The sequence below is a fragment of the Fukomys damarensis genome, unplaced genomic scaffold, assembly GCF_012274545.1.
Source record: "Fukomys damarensis isolate Sample0158 unplaced genomic scaffold, DMR_v1.0_HiC HiC_scaffold_5, whole genome shotgun sequence".
Classification (NCBI taxonomy): Eukaryota; Metazoa; Chordata; class Mammalia; order Rodentia; family Bathyergidae; genus Fukomys; species Fukomys damarensis.
The window spans coordinates 31691381-31704978 of NW_022900917.1; the positions used below are offsets into that span (position 1 = coordinate 31691381).

Below are 13598 nucleotides of genomic sequence, written 5' to 3' on the forward strand. Positions count from 1 at the left end.
TCTCCCCCCCACAGAGATAGAGTATTTTGTTTTTCACCATGTTCTGGGACTTCTAGTCCAGACAATCATCTGCTACTTGCTCCTGCCCATTAATAAAACCAGAAGAACTCTACCAGCCACCTCTGCATGCAGCCCTCCAGGTGTGGCCCGGTGAGTGTGAGGGGAAGGAAGGAAGGACAGCAAAGCGTGCTTCTGCTGATGGCTTTTACATTGGTTCCCAAAACTGCCTCAGGTGACTAAACTGGGTCCCTCTCCCTTGCAAACATGAGATTTGTGGATTTGGGAGCAGGTGAGCTTTCAGTTGAGTTTCATAAAAATTCTTCCATCTCTTTTCATCTCAGTACAGGAAGATAGTATATTCAAAGAAAGCCCTAAAATTCCCAAGTGTCTCCCACTAGGCTTAAATAATTCCCTTGTCTCCCCCATGAAAATCTTAAAATCCTCTGTTGCTTTCCAAGCTACTTAGCTTCCACGGAGAATCACCAGCCCCCATACCTTGCACCAAGAAGTTTCATCTTTATGTGTTGGCTACCTGGCCACTCCAAAAGGTTTCCTTCGATTAGTTTTAACCCATTTGTGAGGGCGATGATGACAATGATGAGGATTATAGAATCCTCTGTGTTCCCCAGGCCATCAATGCTCATTTAATTGGTTTGCAGTTTACTACTTGATATTTATTTGTAATATTAATATTCTTCATTGTGCCTTTTCCCCCTTTACTTGGTGCCTAAAGTCCTCAAGGAAAAGAGCATTCGACTGAATTCAGTTCAGTTCAGTTCAGTTCAATTCAATTCAATTCAAAAAGCATTTGCTCTATTATAGCAGTGCCTGGCACAGGGTAAGGGCATATTGTGTACAGAAAATACAGCAACTGCTGAGGAAAACATGTTTTAAATAGATGATACACCATCCCTGCCTTGGACATGTTTATAGACACCTAATTCTTGGGGAGACAAATTAAAAACATATGTATAATATATTCATATATAACTTCATATGTCTATACAAATGTTTTATATATTCATATATGGAGTTTTACATATTTATGTACACAGAGAAACTTCTCAAATGATTCCGCTGATTTGTAAATGTGCATGTGAACGTATAAAATGCACACGTGTTTCTATGCAAATGTCTACATGTGATACATCAGGTCTGCAAAGGGAGGTAGGAGACCTCCTGGGGCTGCACTGGCTGCATCCAGGCAGATGAAGATAAGGAGGAGGAAGCTCATCCTAGGAAAGGGAAGAACTGTAAAAGGCAGTAATAGGACACATGACAATTCTGAGATTCTGGGGACCAAGAGGAGTCGGACACCATGCAGTGTGGGGAATTATTTCGGTGCGGGAAAGGCTATGAGATGCGTACTAACCAACAGACTGGAAGATGAGCTTTTCTTTCTCCAGACAATGGAACCTTGTACAGTTTCTCAGCAGAGTTAAGAAGGGGGAGAATGTGTGTTTCGGTGAGATCTACCCTGGCCACATGTGGAGAGCGATCGGAGGTAGCGGTTTGTCAGACTCTAGAGCAGGTAGGCCATTGCCAGGGACTAAATGGCAGATAAGCTAAACAAGGGAATCGCTGTCAGAAGTGGGAATAAGACAGGCGCAACACGGAGGAGGACTGAGGGTCTGTGTGGTAAGACGGGGATGCTTGGAGGAGTTGGGAGGGGTCCCTTTGGAATAGGGCACAGCCTGCTTGGTGACAGCATTCCTTAGTTGTAGAGTCCAGGGGACTGATTTTCTACACCTATTAGTGCAGGGATGGCCTCCTAGCTTTGTGGGACCTGAAGGTTAATAAATTTTGAGAAACTTCTTAAGGGAAAAAATACAAAATTTACTAAAAAGGAAGTATACATTTAGAGTGAAAGAACTCACAATAAATGACAAATGATAAAAATCTGAAAATCCAAATCCAAACTGACATGATTTTGTTGTAACTTTTTTTTCTCTCATTGAGTTTATTGGCACATTTTAGGTATACAGTACAGTTACACTCATTACTGGGATCTTGTACCTTCACATGACAGGTCTTGGTTCTCGTTTTTTCCCCTTGTCCCTGCCCTCCCTTCACCCCCCTCCTCCCCTCCCCATTTACAAACACTTTATTTCCAATTTTTCATTTTCTCAGATTTTTTCTTTTCCCTTATTACCTTGTTAACTGTTATTAATTAACTGTCTAACACACTTCTACAAAATCTTGTCCTACATCTTCTTTGTATCGTTTTTCTTTTCTTTTCTTTTTTTTGTCACATGAAAGTTAATATAACAAACTTTACCACTTCAAGGTGAAAGTCCAGTGGGTTTTTAAGTATATTTACCATGCCATGCAGCCTCACTACTGTATAATTACAAAACGTTCCCATCATCACCCCGAAGAAAACCTGTCCCTGTCAGCTGTCAGCCACAACACCTCCACCTTTGTGGATTTGCCTGTTCTGGACATTTCATGTGAATGGTCTCATGTAGAATGTGACCATTATCTCTGGTTTCTTTCCTATAACATGTTTTCAAGGTTCATTCATGTTGTAGATTATAACAGCATTTCACTCCTTTCTTCAAAATTCTTATTGAGGTGAAATTCGCAGAACATAATATCGTTTATTCAAAGTGGATGATTCTGTGGCATTCAACATATTCTCCATGTTGTACAATCACCACCTCTGTCAAGTTCCAAAGCATTTTTATCACCCTAGAAAGAAATCCAATATCATTACCAAGTTTAATCCCAGTTTCCTTGTCCCCAGTACCATGTACTCTGTATGGATTTGCTTATTCTGGATCATTCTCATGAATAGAATTATATAAGATGTAACCTTCTATGTCATGCACCCCTCACTTGGTGTAATGTTCCTGAGGCTCATCCATATTCATGATTGAACAACATTTCATTGTATAGCTAGAAATACCACAGCCTGTTCATTCACTCATCTGCTAAAGGCCGGGGGGGGGGGTCTGCCTTTTGACCACTATGAAGAGAGGTACTATGTACAGTGGTTTTTGGAGTATCTGATTTCAAATATTTAAGAGAGGAATTGCTGGATTATAAGGTAATACTTCTGTTTTATTTTTTTGAGGATTTGCCAAACTGTGTTCCAAGCATCCAAACCATTGTACATTCCTACATGTATATGTAAGGGTTCCAATTTTTCTGTATCGAATCCACCCTTGATATTTTCTTTATTTTTTCATTAAAGGTGGGAAATGGAATCTCATCATCATTTTAACTTACATCTAATAACTAATGATGCTGGGCATATCTCTACACACTTTTTGTGCATTTGCATAGATTTTTTGAAAAATATCTATTCAAATATTTTGCCCATTTTAAAATTAGAATATTTATCTTTTTGTTGCTGATTTGTAAGGGTTTGTTATACATTGTGGATATTATGCTTTTACCACATATATGATTTGTAAATATTTTCCTGAAGTTGTCCCTTTAATTTCTTGATAGCATACTTTGGCCTATCGATTCTTCTACTTTCTTACTAAATCTTCGGTCATCTGTGTTAGCCATTGTTGAAAGTAGGTTATTGACATCTCCTACAATTATTGAATTGCCTATCTTTTACTTCAATGCTATTAATTTTGTTTCAATATTTTGGAGTTCTATTTTTAGATGTATGTGTATAGAATTCTTATTTCTTTTGATTCTTTTATTATTGCATCTCCTTCTTTGTCTCTAGTAATACCTTTTGTAGCCAAGTCCATTTTGTTTGCTGTTAAAATAACTTCCGCTTTCTTTTGCTTACCATTTGTGGTGAATCTTTCTCATTCCTTTACCTTCAATCTATTTGTATCTTTGAATCTCTTACAGACAACATAACTGGATCATATTTTTAAAACATTTGCCAATTTTTGCCTGTTAATTGGAGAGTTTAATCATTTAAGTGTAAGGTAACTTTATTTTTTTTTTTAAGCTTTCTGGTCATTTGTGGTAGTACCTCTTCTAATGCCTGTATTTGGTTTTACTTCCCTCTACTTGGAAGGCTAAGGCACAAAGATCACAAGTTTGAGGGCAACCTGAGTAATCTAGCAAGATTCTGTCTCAAAATAAAATAAGGGCTAGGGGTGTAGCTCAGTAATAGAACAAATGCCTAAAATGTATGACATCCAAGGTTCAATACACAGTACAAAAATAAAGACTTCATTTTGCTATTTGTTTTCCATATGTCTTATATCCTCTTGTTACTTATTTCTTCCATCACTTACTTATTTTATGTTGAATAGGTATTTTCTGGTGTGCCAATTAAATTTCCTTGTCACTCTCTTTACTATATTTTTAGTTATTTTCCTAGTGGTTGCTCTGGTGATTATAATTAACCTCTTAACTTATTATAATTCAGCTCATGTCAATAGCGATTTAATATTAGTATATCAACTCTTTGCTTTTATATAGTTTCATTTCTCCCTCCTCTACACTATGAAGCTTTTATTATAAATCATATCCTTACACTTGTGTCTGTTACAATAGATTTATAAATATTGGGTTATGCATTTGTCCTTAAATCAGAAAGCAAAGGAGTTACAATCGAAAATGTGTATTCATACTTTGTCATATGATTACTATTACCAAAAACATTTTATGAATTTTAGTTATTATCTAGTGCCCCTTTATTTCATTTCAACCTGAAAGACTTGTTTTAACATTTGTTGGAGGATGGATTTGTTAGCAACAAACTCAATTTTTATTAAAGGATTCCTGATTAACTTTCTTCTTTGAGTACTTGCAATATATCAATCCACTGTCACTGGCCTCCACATTTCTCGTGAGAATTCAGCTGTTCATTTTACTGGGTTTTATTGAGGAACTGAGTCATTTTTTACTTTCTGCTTTCAAAATTCTTCCTCTTTATCTTTGAGAGCTTGATTATTATCATAGTGGATCTCTGAATTTACCCTGTTTTTAGTTCACTGAGATTCTTGGATGGGTAGAAAATGTCTTTCTGCCATTCTTCTGCCATTCTTTCAAATATTTTCTGTCTTTTTTTCCTACTCCCCCTCCTCTTCTTTTTTCCTCCTTATTCTTCCTTCTCCTTCGTCCCCTCCTATTTCTTCTCCTCCTACTTCTCCTTCTACTAACATGATGCATGTGAAGGCATCCCACAGATTTCTAAGTCTAATAATTTGTTTGACTTCACTCTTTCTTGTTTTTCAAACTGGACAATCCTAACTGACCTATATTTAAGTTGCTAATCCTTCTACCTATTCAAATTTACAGCTGAAGTGCTCTACTGAACTTTTTGTTTCAGTTATTATAAATTTTCAGCTGGTTCTTTTAAAAATATAATTTCTGGTACCTGGGCTCAAACTCAGGACCTTGCACTTGCGAGGCAGGCGGCGGCACTACTGAGCTAAATCCCCGGCAGTTTAAAAATATAATTACTATCTTTTATTGATACTTTGTACTTGGAAAGACATCATTCTGATAATTTTGCTTTTTATATGATTTCCTTTAGTTTTTAATATATTCTAAGTGGCTCATGTAAGGTTGTTTTATACAAGGAGTTATAAAAATGCAGTAAGTTTTTAAAAATTATAGTGTTGTACAGTAGAAGACACATTGTCACTGATCCTTTTCAGAATATTCCCCCTTGCTTCAGACATGCTTATATCATCTCTCTTGCCATTTTTTGAAGCAGTTCTGGACCTTCTCTTTGATGTGTCTTTACAAAGTGTTATCAAACATATAGCGAGTGCTTCTGGAGATTGTCATCTAAGGAAAAGGCGTGCTTGTAAAAACATTGTGGCGAACCCTTGTCCACCTTATTAGCTGAATCTGGCACTGTGAAACTTCTGGCTGTCTTCATAGTTAAAATTACCACAAAGGGTAAATGTTTTGAATTGATTCAGGACATTGAAGCAGTCATGACAACATAACACAATAAAGGAAGACTTCCAGAACTACTGCAAAAAAAGACAAGAACAATGGATAAGTGTGTTGGAAGTGTCAAGGGGAGATTCATGGCAATGTGTCCTTTTCTATAATAACATTAAAATATTTTTTAAACAGTCACTGTGTTTTTTTTATCACACTTTTCACTTAAGTCCAATATCCAGGCCTCCTCAAAGACAGTTTCTATTGACTTCTTTTTTACCCCTTTTATATCTGAGCCATACCTTTTTGCTTCTTTGTTTGCCTTGTAGTTTTTTTAAAAAACTGAACACTTTAAATATTGTAATGAGGTAACTCTAGAAATCAAAGTCTGCCCTCTCCCCAGGGTTTGTTGCTGTTGCTTGTTTTAGTTGTAGTTTATTTGTTTAATAACTTTTATGAGCTAATTCTATAATGTCTGTATTCTTTATCATCTGTGGCTACTGCAATCTCCGTTGTACTGGATTAGCGATCAGATAATAACTGAACAGAGATTTCCTTAATGCCTGGAAGAAAAAAAAGTATTGCTACATTTTTACCAAAATCCTCTGCATGTGTGTTGAGGCCTGGCTTCTACATTCATCCAGATCCTTTATAAATTTGCCTTAGCCTTTACTTCCTACTTACTCAGAGCCCTATGCTCATTCATAAGCATATATGCTATTGCAGCTTCTCATGTGTAAACTTTTCAAAACTTTGTAATGCTGCCATAGTTGCATCTTGTTGGCTATGTCATCACCCAGTCGGTAGGAAAACCATGTTTCCTATACCTTCTTACACAATAAAAGTTGAAATAAGTTGGTTGTGGTTACTAATACTACTATTGTGATGAGAGACATTAGTAGGTATTTGAAAAAATTGTTACTGTCAGAACCCTGAGGTCTGCCAGAGGTCAGAGCTTTATCAGGGCTTTATCAGCTCATTCCTAAGCGTGCATGCCATTCCAGCTCTTCAAAGCTTTCATGGACATCTCGCCTCCTGCTCTTTCCTGTCAAACATTTCGGTTTATTCTGTCATCTCCAGCAATAGCAACCAAAACATTAGCCTGCAACTGCTTTTGCCAGATGCCTCCCTCCTTTCTTGTCGCTTTAAACTGGGCAAGTTCCAAGTCAAGCAAAATAGAATAAGTCCTTTGAGCTGCTCTTCCATGGAGCTGTCACATACGTTTTTTTTAATGGAGAAAATAATTATAATTCTGTGTAAATGAGGTCTATTCTATGCCCCTGGAACCAAGAACACAAGCCATTCTTTTCAAGGTTACCTCGGAGCTGTGATGTAGGTTTAGTTAAAATGAAACAAAGCTCATGGTTGTTACTGAGAGTCAGTGTTTTCCTTGGATAAACACTGGCCAAAGTCTTTGGTTGATTTCTAAAGAGTTGATTCTGGTAGTTTTGGTCAATCTTCACTTTATTAAGGAGAAGAATATCGGTGTCACTCACTGTATCATTTTCGGTGACATCATGACCCTCCATACTCTTTTTGATTACTTCCTGATATGACAAGGATTTTGTAATGCAATTTTCCATTAAAAAAGTATCAGGATAATCCAGGTTTCCTTTAACATGTTTAAGTGTTTTTAAAACTTACTTAAAAATATTTCTTGTCACTGATGAGCAATGCCATAGTTATTAAGGCTTCCAGGTTCCTGCTCAGGCAAGGCCTGTTGATAGAACAAACCTTTAGAGAACTCCAAGTCTTTGATCATAGTTGACCTGGCATTTCCACCTAGAGACCAGCACCAGTTGGACCTAGCCAGGCTCTTATACTTCCACCCCATACTCCTATCCTCACTGGGCTGGTCCTGAAGTTAGAGGGAAAAGCACGTGGAAATGTGGATTCTAGCTTCAGTTTCAGGTCTTCTCCAGGGATCATAGATCAGGTACAAAGGCTCCCTGATATTTGCTATAGGAAGCCAGGTGAAGCAGTCTGTCAATCCCACCCACAACTCTGTGATCACCAGCAAGGTATGACTGGAAAAACAAAATGTGTAAAATCCACACCATGAAATAATATTCAATAGTAAAAAGAAGTAGAGTTTTGATATAGGCTAAAACATGGACACGCCTTGAAAACACTGTATTAATGTAGAACCCCAATCACAGAAAACTATGTATTTGATGACTCCGTTTATATGAAATGTCCAGAATATCTATAGAAATAGAACATAGACTAGTAGTTATCTGGGTTTCTGGGCCTGGGGCAGGAATGAGGGGAAACTGATCATGGTGTCAGGAGTTTTGGGGAGGTTGTTAAAAAAATATGCTAAAATTAGTTTATGATGATATATTAGTTTTTCATCAATGTGACAAAATATCTGAGAAAAACAGGTTAAAGGAGGGGATATTTAGTTTGGCTTTGATTTTCAAAAGTTTCAGTCCATGGTTGCTTGGTTCTACTGCTTTGGGCTGCTTTGGCCATGAGACAAAGCTGAACATCATGGTGGAGAGGATGAAGTGGAGGAAAGCTTTTTACCGCATGGCAGCCCAGAAGCAGAGAGAAAAAGAAAAGGTCACTTCTGCGATCTACTTCTTACTAATAGGCCTCACCTCCTGAAGTTCCCACCACGTCCTAATAGCATCATCAGCTAGGAACCAAACCTTCTTCGACACATGAGCCTGTGGGAGATAGTCCACGTCAGAACTGTAGTGGGCGATGATGGTACCACTCTGAATATACAGCAACAACAACAGCGTTCAATTGTAGAGTTTAACCGGATGCATTTTGTCCTTTGTATCATGTTGCAATAGAGCAGTTAAAATCAGGAGCATTAAGGGATGCTCGAGGACAGGCCTAAGGCAGAACCCCAGCCTCAGACACGTGCCAGAGCTGTTGTGGCTTCTGCCTCTTTCTGGAGGGAGGTGCAGAGCCTGGAAGGGGCCGTGAATGACCGGCCCTGCAGCTTCGTCCACATGGGCTCCTTGGAAAACCGCCTTTGGACATGTCGCAGGCTCCTCCCTCTCTCCTTCTCTTCCCTCCTCCCCTCCCTTAGCCCTGCCCTCCTCTTCACTTTCCTCGTCTTTCTCCCTCTCCTCTCTTCTAAAGTAGTTGACTCCAGGGTGCCGAAACTCTTTCTAAAGCCACGCCCACAGATACCGACTGCGTTCAGTGAACATTGCGATCCTCCCTGGGTGGGAGCAAGCTCACAGGTTAAACTGAAGGGAGGTGGGTGGAAGGGGCCTAGGGAGACGAAAGGAGGAGTGACGTTTATAAAATGTATTGACACGCGAGCTCCTCAACGGAAAACAACCCGAATCAATCAAAGCGTTTTCCCATTTCACTCCTTTCACTGTAGCCCCTGAATGTGACAGGGATGTGGGGGCAGCAGCCAGAAATCAGGCTTGGCCCCCAGAGCAACAGATCTAACAGATGCCTCTGTAACGCTCTCTACGGGTACCTCAGCTCACGGAGTTCCACTCTGTTCCCACTCTGCAGGTCAGAAGTCCTCTTTGAACACGCAGACACACTTTCCCGATTTTCCCTTGTCATTTCCAGCAGGGTGCCATTATCTTTCTTTGAACAGTTCTGCCTTGGTTAATTTTGGGTTGAGTCATGGAAACTTACAGGATACAGCATTCTGATAACCTTGGTGAACTGGCATCTTGAACAGAGGAGCAGTCAGTTGTTTTCTCATTCTGTTGTCGGCCGCTCTGTTACTTACCGTGAGTCTTGTGTATAGGTGAGCCCGAGGTTCAGGACCGCACAGAGAGGCCTCCTCTCGTGCAGATGTTTACTAGCCCAGAGGACATTAGGTTGGTGAATCCTGAGCCTGCTTCCCCCTGGTCCCAGGCACAGAGATTCTACTTCCCAGTCTGATTTACATCTGGGGGTGATTATTCCACTGAGGCCAGGAGAGCATGGGCACAAGTTATGAAGCTTATCTCCAGGTCGCCTCCTCTCGGGTGCACTTGACACATTCTCCTGGCCAGCTGGCTAGAATGGAAATAGCTTCTGAAGCAACACAAGCAGCCATAATTTAAAGGCATCAGAACCAAAAAGGAAAAGGACCGCCGAAGAAGACCCGCACTAGAGTCACAGCAAGGGTGCTTTTATTGCCTTAGATGCTGATGTGTGAAGGTTTTCCTGGATCAAGGGATGCTCTGTCTCAGTCCATGTTACCTCACTATCACAGAAAAGCTAAGGCAGGGTCTCATTATGTAGTTGAGACTGACCTGGAACTCACTATGCAGCGCAGGCTGGTCTCAAACTCACAGAGATCCTCCTGCCTCAGCATCACAAGTGCTGGGATTATAGGCGTGCACCACCATGCCCAGCCAAACATCATTTTTTAAAAGCAGTTTATTTAGCTCATAGTTTTGGAGGCTGAAAGTCCAAACAGCATAGCAGTGGTTCTGGCAAAGGCTCTATGATAAATGACGGAAGTGCACACAGGAAAAGCATCTCAAAGCACAGGAAGCCACAGAAGCTGGGATCTCTTCATCTCTCCCAAAGGAGCACCCTAATGACCTGGGGACCTTCCGATTGGTAATCCCCTTGTAAAGGATGTCATCCCCCAGGACCAGGGGCCAAGCCTCCGTCACCTGAACCTTTGGAGACTCACTCAGGCCATATCCGAACCGTAGCATGCTTTCACTAGCTCCAGAGTTAAAACATATTGCTGCATATATCCCCAAATTCAGCCGTTGCAAACACATACTTATTAGGTCGTGTGGAACCCGGGCCCAGGTTACCTGATGTCTCTAGTCCACAAAGCTGCCATCAGGGCTGTCAGCAGCCTTTACTTCTGTCCCAGTCACCCTCTGAGGGCCTCACATTCTTTCTGGCTGCTGTTAGCTGGAGATGGGGGTTCTTTGCCAGAGGGTTAACTCCGCAGAGCAGCTGACAGCAAGGCAGCTGGTGTCCCTCAGCACCAATGAATGCAGCGCCAACAGGGCTGACAAAGATGCCCCAGACAGAGCCAGAGTTTCTTTGTAACCCAGATTCAGCAGGGACATCCACCCCCTTGGCGATGTGCTATCACTGCTTTAGCCTTGTTTGGAAGGAAGGGACCCCACTCAGGTGAGGAATACTTTGGGCCAGGTTAGATGCTGCCCATCACACTAATTCCTAGGATTCCTTACTCCTGAACATCTGTGGGCAGATTCCACTTTTAAATTGCTCTGAAGCTACGCTGTCTAATATAGCAGCAATTAAAATTAAAAACTCAATGTCTTAATCAAACTAGCCACATTTCAAGCGTTCATTAACCACATGTGCCTAGTGGCTACCATACCAGAGAATGTAGATATAAAATATTTCCATTACCGCAACTGTTCTATTGCAAAAACAAAATAAACGTGACACCCACCTCTTTTTATAAAGCTATCTTTCCCCAGAATTGTGAAACAAAAAGCATGTTTTCCCACTGAGAATCTTTTTTTCTGCCTTCATTGCCACCCATCTTTTCCTCTGCCTCCTTTGAGGAACTAAGTTGTAACTGGATTCTTTTCTCCCTGAAAACCTACTCTCCAAGAAATAATTAAACTCATTCATACTGAGGTGCAAATGACTATCTCTGCGATCTCATTAGTTCCTCGGAGTTATTTTCATTCTAACAAGACCATAGCTGAAGGAGTAAGATTCTAATTGTGGCACATTAGATAGTAACTCTGCTAACTGGGATTTTTTTTTTCTTTCGGAAGCGGGGCGGGGGTAGCTTTCATGTCTTGAATACTTTGAAATTTGAAAAATCCCTTCAGAAATGAGAATATCCGATCCCAGTGTATCTGGCTTTTGATTTCCAGTTTTTACACAGGATCTTTCTCAGTTAGTAGCAACTCGGATGTGGGTGTGCTCTAACTCAGCCTGGCTCAGACCGTGCAAATATTACATGACATAACAGAAGCTATATTTATAATTAGGGACCACTAAGTACGGTGGACTGCGTTCACCACATATAATGCCCGGTTTCCTTCTCCTGACCCAAATGAGTCCATCATTTAACAGAGGCACAGTCTTTATGTCACCGAGGGGAAACAGAAGTTCTTTGATAGAGGAAAGGAAAAGTATGGCGAATGACCCCGTTGGCCACCAACAATGGAACATTCCACCCAAGCTAACCGGCCCATTATTAGTGCCTGGAGTATAATATTCACCTTAATTTGCCAGTTGTCTCCACGTGGTCGCTTGGTCGTTTAGAAGCAGAGGGAGCTGACTAATGACAGGTCACCCACATCTGAGATGCAGGTTCCTTTACGCCTGACTGGACGGGCCAGACGCTGGAAGCCCTGCCATTCAGGCTCTTGTTTTTGTTGTGGAACAAAAGCCTCACTCCCAACTGTGGCACCAAAATCGCGCTGGCCCTGTGGAGTAACTGACAGCTCAGAGCTGGGCCACGTCGTGTTTACTGCAGCCTGAGGCTGGAACGAGGCAAGGCAAGCGCAAAACCAGGAGGCGGAGCCTGCGGAGCTGGCGCGCGCCTAGGAGGAAAGTGAAAGTGTCAGCTGTGCCCCAGAGCCCGCGCCCTGCACGCTAGGAAGGCCTTTGGTGATTCGGTGCGTCTTCGTCCCAGACTTCAGATTACCGTCTCTGTATCAGAATGTGTGTCCACCTCCGCCCCGGGGCGCACAGATGAGCGTTTAAGGCCTCAGTCTGCTGCACCATGACATGAAGGAGAGAAACTGAAAGAGTAATTAGATGCTATAGATGCTCCCTGCAGATCTTATCTGTTAGGTTTGTTTCCTGCACACTTCAAACTGCAGTGTCATTACCGTCATCATTAGAGATCCCCACCCCCCACCCCAGTGCAGAGACTTGAACCCAGGGTTTCATTCATGCTAAGTAAGTGCTCTATCGCCGACCCACAACCCCAGACCTTAAACGGTGCTCATTAAACATCGAATAGCACACGCTGCTGTTGTACACTGAACCACGTGTGTCCAAGCCCTGAGTAGCTAATAGGTTAACACAGCAAGGAAAGTTCCAAAATGAATGCGTTGCAAAATGAATACACAAGATCTGTATCTGCTACACACCAAGCAAACTAAAACAGATTCCTGCCCGCTCAGTGGTACAAGGAGCACCTTTGAGGGAAATCAAGTGACTTTGACCCTGTGGTTTCTGAGTGGAGGCGACAGAGCTCAGAATGTCAGTCGTGGAATCTGCCCTCCAAAGCACCTGTGCTGGTTCAGTGTGCTGGTTCTGTGACTTCAGGCAAGACCATCAACTTCTCCTCATGCAGTAAGTGAAGAAAATAATATGTACAGACCTGCAGTGAACTTTTAACGTAATAATTTATGTCAAGTGGCTGACAGTAAGCATACAATAGATAAATGTGGTTATTTGATGCCAACATATCATAATTTTTTTTTAAATAATGGTAGGCCACAGTCTTCCTCATGAAGAGGAAAGCATTTAGGAAGTGTACCTAGAACGTGGTAAGTACTCCTGTCTTCATGCTGCTTTCACTGACCAGCATATCAGACAAATGCACACTTTGCCATTTACCTGTTGCGCCTCTTACTCTCTTGGTACTGCGGTTTCTTCATCAGTAAAATGAGTATAATAACGCCACCAACCTGTAGGAATATGGAGAGGGGACAGAGATAAATCATGTGAAGAAACAGGCCATTGGCAGCATCTAATAAATGTCTACGGTTGGGACTGTTGCTTTTGGCATCTGATGGGTTATGCTTCTAGAAATTAAGACTTGGTGAAGCACTGTTCTTTTTACAGCATCATTTAAGGACAGGATGAGAAGGAAGTTTTCCTCAGGAACCCACCCC

At 41.3% G+C, this 13598-nt stretch overlaps 1 long non-coding RNA gene across 2 annotated transcripts; it reads right to left on the reverse strand.

The window, feature by feature from the left end:
- Positions 1 to 2094: 2094 nt before the first annotated feature.
- On the reverse strand, positions 2095 to 12215 carry LOC104870573. Of its 2 annotated transcripts, XR_004515859.1 has the most exons (4): positions 11970 to 12215; positions 8424 to 8492; positions 7465 to 7537; positions 2095 to 2691 (listed from the first exon to the last, which is right to left on the reverse strand). It is a non-coding gene; the product is annotated as an uncharacterized LOC104870573 (long non-coding RNA). The 2 variants fall into 2 exon arrangements; XR_782550.2 differs by lacking the exon at positions 7465 to 7537.
- Positions 12216 to 13598: the final 1383 nt, after the last annotated feature.